The sequence below is a fragment of the Schistocerca americana genome, unplaced genomic scaffold, assembly GCF_021461395.2.
Source record: "Schistocerca americana isolate TAMUIC-IGC-003095 unplaced genomic scaffold, iqSchAmer2.1 HiC_scaffold_47, whole genome shotgun sequence".
Taxonomy (NCBI): Eukaryota; Metazoa; Arthropoda; class Insecta; order Orthoptera; family Acrididae; genus Schistocerca; species Schistocerca americana.
The window spans coordinates 682501-690000 of NW_025726203.1; the positions used below are offsets into that span (position 1 = coordinate 682501).

The window sequence follows — 7500 nt, forward strand, 5'->3', positions numbered from 1 at the left end:
TTAACCTAACCTGTATTGCGCCTTAACCTAACCTGTATTGCGCCTTAACCTAACCTGTATTGCGCCTTAACCTAACCTGTATTGCGCCTTAACCTAACCTGTATTGCGCCTTAACCTAACCTGTATTGCGCCTTAACCTAACCTGTATTGCGCCTTAACCTAACCTGTATTGCGCCTTAACCTAACCTGTATTGCGCCTTAACCTAACCTGTATTGCGCCTTAACCTAACCTGTATTGCGCCTTAACCTAACCTGTATTGCGCCTTAACCTAACCTGTATTGCGCCTTAACCTAACCTGTATTGCGCCTTAACCTAACCTGTATTGCGCCTTAACCTAACCTGTATTGCGCCTTAACCTAACCTGTATTGCGCCTTAACCTAACCTGTATTGCGCCTTAACCTAACCTGTATTGCGCCTTAACCTAACCTGTATTGCGCCTTAACCTAACCTGTATTGCGCCTTAACCTAACCTGTATGGCGCCTTAACGTAACCTGTATTGCGCCTTAACGTAACCTATATTGCGCCTTAACCTAACCTATATTGCGCCTTAACGTAACCTATATTGCGCCTTAACCTAACCTATATTGCGCCTTAACCTAACCTATATTGCGCCTTAACCTAACCTATATTGCGCCTTAACCTAACCTATATTGCGCCTTAACCTAACCTATATTGCGCCTTAACCTAACCTATATTGCGCCTTAACGTAACCTATATTGCGCCTTAACCTAACCTATATTGCGCCTTAACCTAACCTATATTGCGCCTTAACCTAACCTATATTGCGCCTTAACGTAACCTATATTGCGCCTTAACGTAACCTATATTGCGCCTTAACCTAACCTATATTGCGCCTTAACCTAACCTATATTGCGCCTTAACCTAACCTATATTGCGCCTTAACCTAACCTATATTGCGCCTTAACGTAACCTATATTGCGCCTTAACGTAACCTATATTGCGCCTTAACGTAACCTATATTGCGCCTTAACGTAACCTATATTGCGCCTTAACGTAACCTATATTGCGCCTTAACGTAACCTATATTGCGCCTTAACCTAACCTATATTGCGCCTTAACGTAACCTATATTGCGCCTTAACGTAACCTATATTGCGCCTTAATGTAACCTATATTGCGCCTTAATGTAACCTATATTGCGCCTTAATGTAACCTATATTGCGCCTTAATGTAACCTACGTTGCGCCTTAACGTAACCTACGTTGCGCCTTAACGTAACCTACGTTGCGCCTTAACGTAACCTACGTTGCGCCTTAACGTAACCTACGTTGCGCCTTAACGTAACCTACGTTGCGCCGTAACGCAACCTACGTTGCGCCGTAACGCAACCCACGTTGCGCCGTAACGTAACCCACGTTGCGCCGTAACGTAACACACGTTGGGCCTTAACCCAACACACGTTGGGCCTTAACCCAACACACGTTGGGCCTTAACCCAACACACGTTGGGCCTTAACCCAACACACGTTGGGCCTTAACCCAACACACGTTGGGCCTTAACCCAACACACGTTGGGCCTTAACCCAACACACGTTGGGCCTTAACCCAACACACGTTGGGCCTTAACCTGCTCTGTAATTGTCATACGACGCGTTAAATTAGTGTAGTGTTGCCTAACTGCAACCCCCGCAATATAGTTTGCTACTCGCACTGCCCGGTCCCCAGTGTATCGCTTCATGTTAAACACCTTGCAGCTATACACTGTAATGTGGATGGCAGCAGGACGTACATGCTCAATGCCCTTTGCAGTTGTTCATTGGCATTTGCAGTTGTTCATTGGCATTTGCATGGCGAAGCACTTAGCCTACGCTGTGGTACGGCCTGTGTCAACTGTCCGCTGATGTTGTACGTCCAAATCACACACTGTACTGCACATTGGTCCTCATGTACTGAATGATACATCGTGGTACATGTGACCGTACAACGACTGCGCCAACAACGGCGAACCATGCGGTCCAAATGTTGTGCACTCAGCTACGTGTCGTCTCCCTATAAGAGCTGGATTGCAGTGTGGTATGCCCTGGATGGCGATCAGCATGAGCCGTCTGTTGATGTAGTGGCGCGTGTTGTCAGACGTAGTCGTCTCTTCTCACACACCGTGATAGCATGGTGCACTGCGTTCCACATCTGCGACATGCGACAGAGGCCGGTTGACAGTCGTTCGCGCAATGGACATCGCATACGTACGGGGGCCACCTTCCACGTGTTCGCGAAGCGTGCACATGTTGTTGCGTGTATGTGGGCAGACATAGTGTGTCGTGACACCTGACACAGGCATGCAACAATCGTTGAATTTGCAAATGGCGATGGACGCCTACGTTTGCTGGTGACGTTACGCAAATGAACAACTGGTAAACCGTTGTGGTGCGGTTGTTCTCGCTAGAGGTGAATCAGTGATGGCGACGATCGGTTGAGCTACCAACCGGTTGTTCCAGCGATACCCACCATGCCCACGAACGTGAATGGCATCTGGGTGTGAAGCGATACGCGGCGGTGGCTGGGTGGGACCGTCCCCGGCCGGTGAGGGGGGGCCTCCCGGCGTGCTGGCCGCGCGGTGCGTGGGCGCACGCGCTACAGCCGGCTGGTGGGGGCGGCCAGTGGCAGGCGCGCCGGCCGACGGAGGCGGCAGGCGGCGCAGCTGCGCGCCGGCGCACCCTGCACGCGGCGCCGTGCGGCCAAAGTAGGTCCTCGTGGGCCTGGTGCGAAGCGCGGTGGACATCTGCAGTGTGCTGGTCCGATTGAGGACTGTGTGCGCTGAGGATGCGCCGCCGCCCGGCGCTCGGCGCCGCGACGCCGTCTGCTGCTCGGTCGCCTCTGCGGTTCTCGCAGGTGGTTTGTATCGCAGCTGTGCGGACGTGTTGGCGCGTGCGCTGTGCTGGGAGAGTTCGCTTCGGCACCCAAGTGGGGCTTTTGTCCTTCTGTGGCGCTGGCGTTGGAGCTGCCGGTCACCGTAGGTGGCGCGTGTTGTCTCCCGCCGGCAATGCCACGACAGCACGCTCCCGGGCCTCTGTCGGCAGCGGCAAGCTCAGTTGGGAGCACGGGTGGTCGCACCTAAAGCGTCTACTCGCCAAACTCCGGGCGATTGCGCCTCTCTCGAACCCGACCAAGTACTTAGGACGGCGCTGCGCGCCGCCGGGACCTGAGAGGGTTTCGAGGTGTATGGTGCAGGGGAGCTCAGCCTCCTCCTGTTTGCAGAATAATTGAGCGGACGCTTGCGTGTTCGCGCGGGCCCCCGGGACACACTCCCGGGCGGCCGGCTGCTCAGCTCTAGTTGACGCAGCTCCCTGGTTGATCCTGCCAGTAGTCATATGCTTGTCTCAAAGATTAAGCCATGCATGTCTCAGTACAAGCCGCATTAAGGTGAAACCGCGAATGGCTCATTAAATCAGTTATGGTTCCTTAGATCGTACCCACGTTACTTGGATAACTGTGGTAATTCTAGAGCTAATACATGCAAACAGAGTCCCGACCAGAGATGGAAGGGACGCTTTTATTAGATCAAAACCAATCGGTCGGCTCGTCCGGTCCGTTTGCCTTGGTGACTCTGAATAACTTTGGGCTGATCGCACGGTCCTCGTACCGGCGACGCATCTTTCAAATGTCTGCCTTATCAACTGTCGATGGTAGGTTCTGCGCCTACCATGGTTGTAACGGGTAACGGGGAATCAGGGTTCGATTCCGGAGAGGGAGCCTGAGAAACGGCTACCACATCCAAGGAAGGCAGCAGGCGCGCAAATTACCCACTCCCGGCACGGGGAGGTAGTGACGAAAAATAACGATACGGGACTCATCCGAGGCCCCGTAATCGGAATGAGTACACTTTAAATCCTTTAACGAGTATCTATTGGAGGGCAAGTCTGGTGCCAGCAGCCGCGGTAATTCCAGCTCCAATAGCGTATATTAAAGTTGTTGCGGTTAAAAAGCTCGTAGTTGGATTTGTGTCCCACGCTGTTGGTTCACCGCCCGTCGGTGTTTAACTGGCATGTATCGTGGGACGTCCTGCCGGTGGGGCGAGCTGAAGGCGTGCGACGCGCCTCGTGCGTGCTCGTGCGTCCCGAGGCGGACCCCGTTGCAATCCTACCAGGGTGCTCTTGAGTGAGTGTCTCGGTGGGCCGGCACGTTTACTTTGAACAAATTAGAGTGCTTAAAGCAGGCAAGCCCGCCTGAATACTGTGTGCATGGAATAATGGAATAGGACCTCGGTTCTATTTTGTTGGTTTTCGGAACCCGAGGTAATGATTAATAGGGACAGGCGGGGGCATTCGTATTGCGACGTTAGAGGTGAAATTCTTGGATCGTCGCAAGACGAACAGAAGCGAAAGCATTTGCCAAGTATGTTTTCATTAATCAAGAACGAAAGTTAGAGGTTCGAAGGCGATCAGATACCGCCCTAGTTCTAACCATAAACGATGCCAGCCAGCGATCCGCCGCAGTTCCTCCGATGACTCGGCGGGCAGCCTCCGGGAAACCAAAGCTTTTGGGTTCCGGGGGAAGTATGGTTGCAAAGCTGAAACTTAAAGGAATTGACGGAAGGGCACCACCAGGAGTGGAGCCTGCGGCTTAATTTGACTCAACACGGGAAACCTCACCAGGCCCGGACACCGGAAGGATTGACAGATTGATAGCTCTTTCTTGATTCGGTGGGTGGTGGTGCATGGCCGTTCTTAGTTGGTGGAGCGATTTGTCTGGTTAATTCCGATAACGAACGAGACTCTAGCCTGCTAACTAGTCGCGTGACATCCTTCGTGCTGTCAGCGATTACTTTTCTTCTTAGAGGGACAGGCGGCTTCTAGCCGCACGAGATTGAGCAATAACAGGTCTGTGATGCCCTTAGATGTTCTGGGCCGCACGCGCGCTACACTGAAGGAATCAGCGTGTCTTCCTAGGCCGAAAGGTCGGGGTAACCCGCTGAACCTCCTTCGTGCTAGGGATTGGGGCTTGCAATTGTTCCCCATGAACGAGGAATTCCCAGTAAGCGCGAGTCATAAGCTCGCGTTGATTACGTCCCTGCCCTTTGTACACACCGCCCGTCGCTACTACCGATTGAATGATTTAGTGAGGTCTTCGGACTGGTACGCGGCATTGACTCTGTCGTTGCCGATGCTACCGGAAAGATGACCAAACTTGATCATTTAGAGGAAGTAAAAGTCGTAACAAGGTTTCCGTAGGTGAACCTGCGGAAGGATCATTACCGACTAGACTGCATGTCTTTCGATGTGCGTGTCGTGTCGCGCAACACGCTACCTGTACGGCTCGCAGTAGCCGTGCGCCGCGTGCGGAACCACGCGTGCTTCTCAAAACTAACGCCAATGTTGTGTGGTACGAGCGCTGAAGCGCTGGAGCGGCTGGCCTGCGGCACCTGGCGCCTGGCGCCGGTTTTGAATGACTTTCGCCCGACTGCCTGTCCGCTCCGGTGTGGAGCCGTACGACGCCCATCGGCCGTGAGGCCGTTGGACACAGAACGCTTGAACAGGGGCCGCCACACGCCTACGTCCCGCCTATGCAACTGTCTTGAAAGAGACAGTGGAAACTAAGAAAAAGATCACCCAGGACGGTGGATCACTCGGCTCGTGGGTCGATGAAGAACGCAGCAGATTGCGCGTCGACATGTGAACTGCAGGACACATGAACATCGACGTTTCGAACGCACATTGCGGTCCATGGATTCCGTTCCCGGGCCACGTCTGGCTGAGGGTCGGCTACGTATACTGAAGCGCGCGGCGTTTGCCCCGCTTCGCAGACCTGGGAGCGTCGCGGCCGCCTGTGGGGCCGGCCGCGCCTCCTTAAACGTGCGATGCGCGCCCGTCGCCTGGCGGTTCGCATACCGGTACTTACTCGGTAGCGTGCACAGCCGGCTGGCGGTGTGGCGTGCGACACCTCGTACAACGACCTCAGAGCAGGCGAGACTACCCGCTGAATTTAAGCATATTACTAAGCGGAGGAAAAGAAACTAACAAGGATTCCCCCAGTAGCGGCGAGCGAACAGGGAAGAGTCCAGCACCAAACCCCGCAGGCTGCCGCCTGTCGTGGCATGTGGTGTTTGGGAGGGTCCACTACCCCGACGCCTCGCGCCGAGCCCAAGTCCAACTCGAATGAGGCCACGGCCCGTAGAGGGTGCCAGGCCCGTAGCGGCCGGTGCGAGCGTCGGCGGGACCTCTCCTTCGAGTCGGGTTGCTTGAGAGTGCAGCTCCAAGTGGGTGGTAAACTCCATCTGAGACTAAATATGACCACGAGACCGATAGCGAACAAGTACCGTGAGGGAAAGTTGAAAAGAACTTTGAAGAGAGAGTTCAAAAGTACGTGAAACCGTTCTGGGGTAAACGTGAGAAGTCCGAAAGGTCGAACGGGTGAGATTCACGCCCATCCGGCCACTGGCCTCCGCCCTCGGCAGATGGGGCCGGCCGCCCGCGCGGAGCAATCCGCGGCGGGGTCGTGTCCGGTTGCCTTTCCACTCGCCGCGGGGTGGGGCCGTTCCGGTGTGCGGTGGGCCGCACTTCTCCCCTAGTAGGACGTCGCGACCCGCTGGGTGCCGGCCTACGGCCCGGGTGCGCAGCCTGTCCTTCCGCGGGCCTCGGTTCGCGTCTGTTGGGCAGAGCCCCGGTGTCCTGGCTGGCTGCCCGGCGGTATATCTGGAGGAGTCGATTCGCCCCTTTGGGCGCTCGGGCTCCCGGCAAGCGCGCGCGGTTCTTCCCGGATGACGGACCTACCTGGCCCGGCCCCGGACCCGCGCCGCTGTTGGCTCGGGATGCTCTCGGGCGGAATAATCGCTCCCGTCAGCGGCGCTTCAGCTTTGGACAATTTCACGACCCGTCTTGAAACACGGACCAAGGAGTCTAACATGTGCGCGAGTCATTGGGCTGTACGAAACCTAAAGGCGTAATGAAAGTGAAGGTCTCGCCTTGCGCGGGCCGAGGGAGGATGGGGCTTCCCCGCCCTTCACGGGGCGGCGGCCTCCGCACTCCCGGGGCGTCTCGTCCTCATTGCGAGGTGAGGCGCACCTAGAGCGTACACGTTGGGACCCGAAAGATGGTGAACTATGCCTGGCCAGGACGAAGTCAGGGGAAACCCTGATGGAGGTCCGTAGCGATTCTGACGTGCAAATCGATCGTCGGAGCTGGGTATAGGGGCGAAAGACTAATCGAACCATCTAGTAGCTGGTTCCCTCCGAAGTTTCCCTCAGGATAGCTGGTGCTCGTACGAGTCTCATCCGGTAAAGCGAATGATTAGAGGCCTTGGGGCCGAGACGACCTCAACCTATTCTCAAACTTTAAATGGGTGAGATCTCCGGCTTGCTTGATATGCTGAAGCCGCGAGCAAACGACTCGGATCGGAGTGCCAAGTGGGCCACTTTTGGTAAGCAGAACTGGCGCTGTGGGATGAACCAAACGCCGAGTTAAGGCGCCCGAATCGACGCTCATGGGAAACCATGAAAGGCGTTGGTTGCTTAAGACAGCAGGACGGTGGCCATGGAAGTCGGA

At 55.3% G+C, this 7500-nt stretch overlaps 3 non-coding genes across 3 annotated transcripts in view; all 3 read left to right on the top strand.

The window, feature by feature from the left end:
• Positions 1-3303: 3303 nt before the first annotated feature.
• On the top strand, positions 3304-5213 carry LOC124584042. The gene has a single exon (XR_006974459.1). It is a non-coding gene; the product is annotated as a small subunit ribosomal RNA (ribosomal RNA).
• A 352-nt stretch (positions 5214-5565) lies between these two features.
• On the top strand, positions 5566-5720 carry LOC124583995. Its single transcript, XR_006974417.1, has one exon. It is a non-coding gene; the product is annotated as a 5.8S ribosomal RNA (ribosomal RNA).
• Positions 5721-5908: 188 nt separating this feature from the next.
• Positions 5909-7500, top strand: part of LOC124584318 — a 4225-nt gene continuing 2633 nt past the window's right edge. The window contains exon 1 of the ribosomal RNA XR_006974701.1: positions 5909-7500. This exon is cut by the window's right edge and continues 2633 nt beyond it. This is a non-coding gene — a ribosomal RNA (large subunit ribosomal RNA).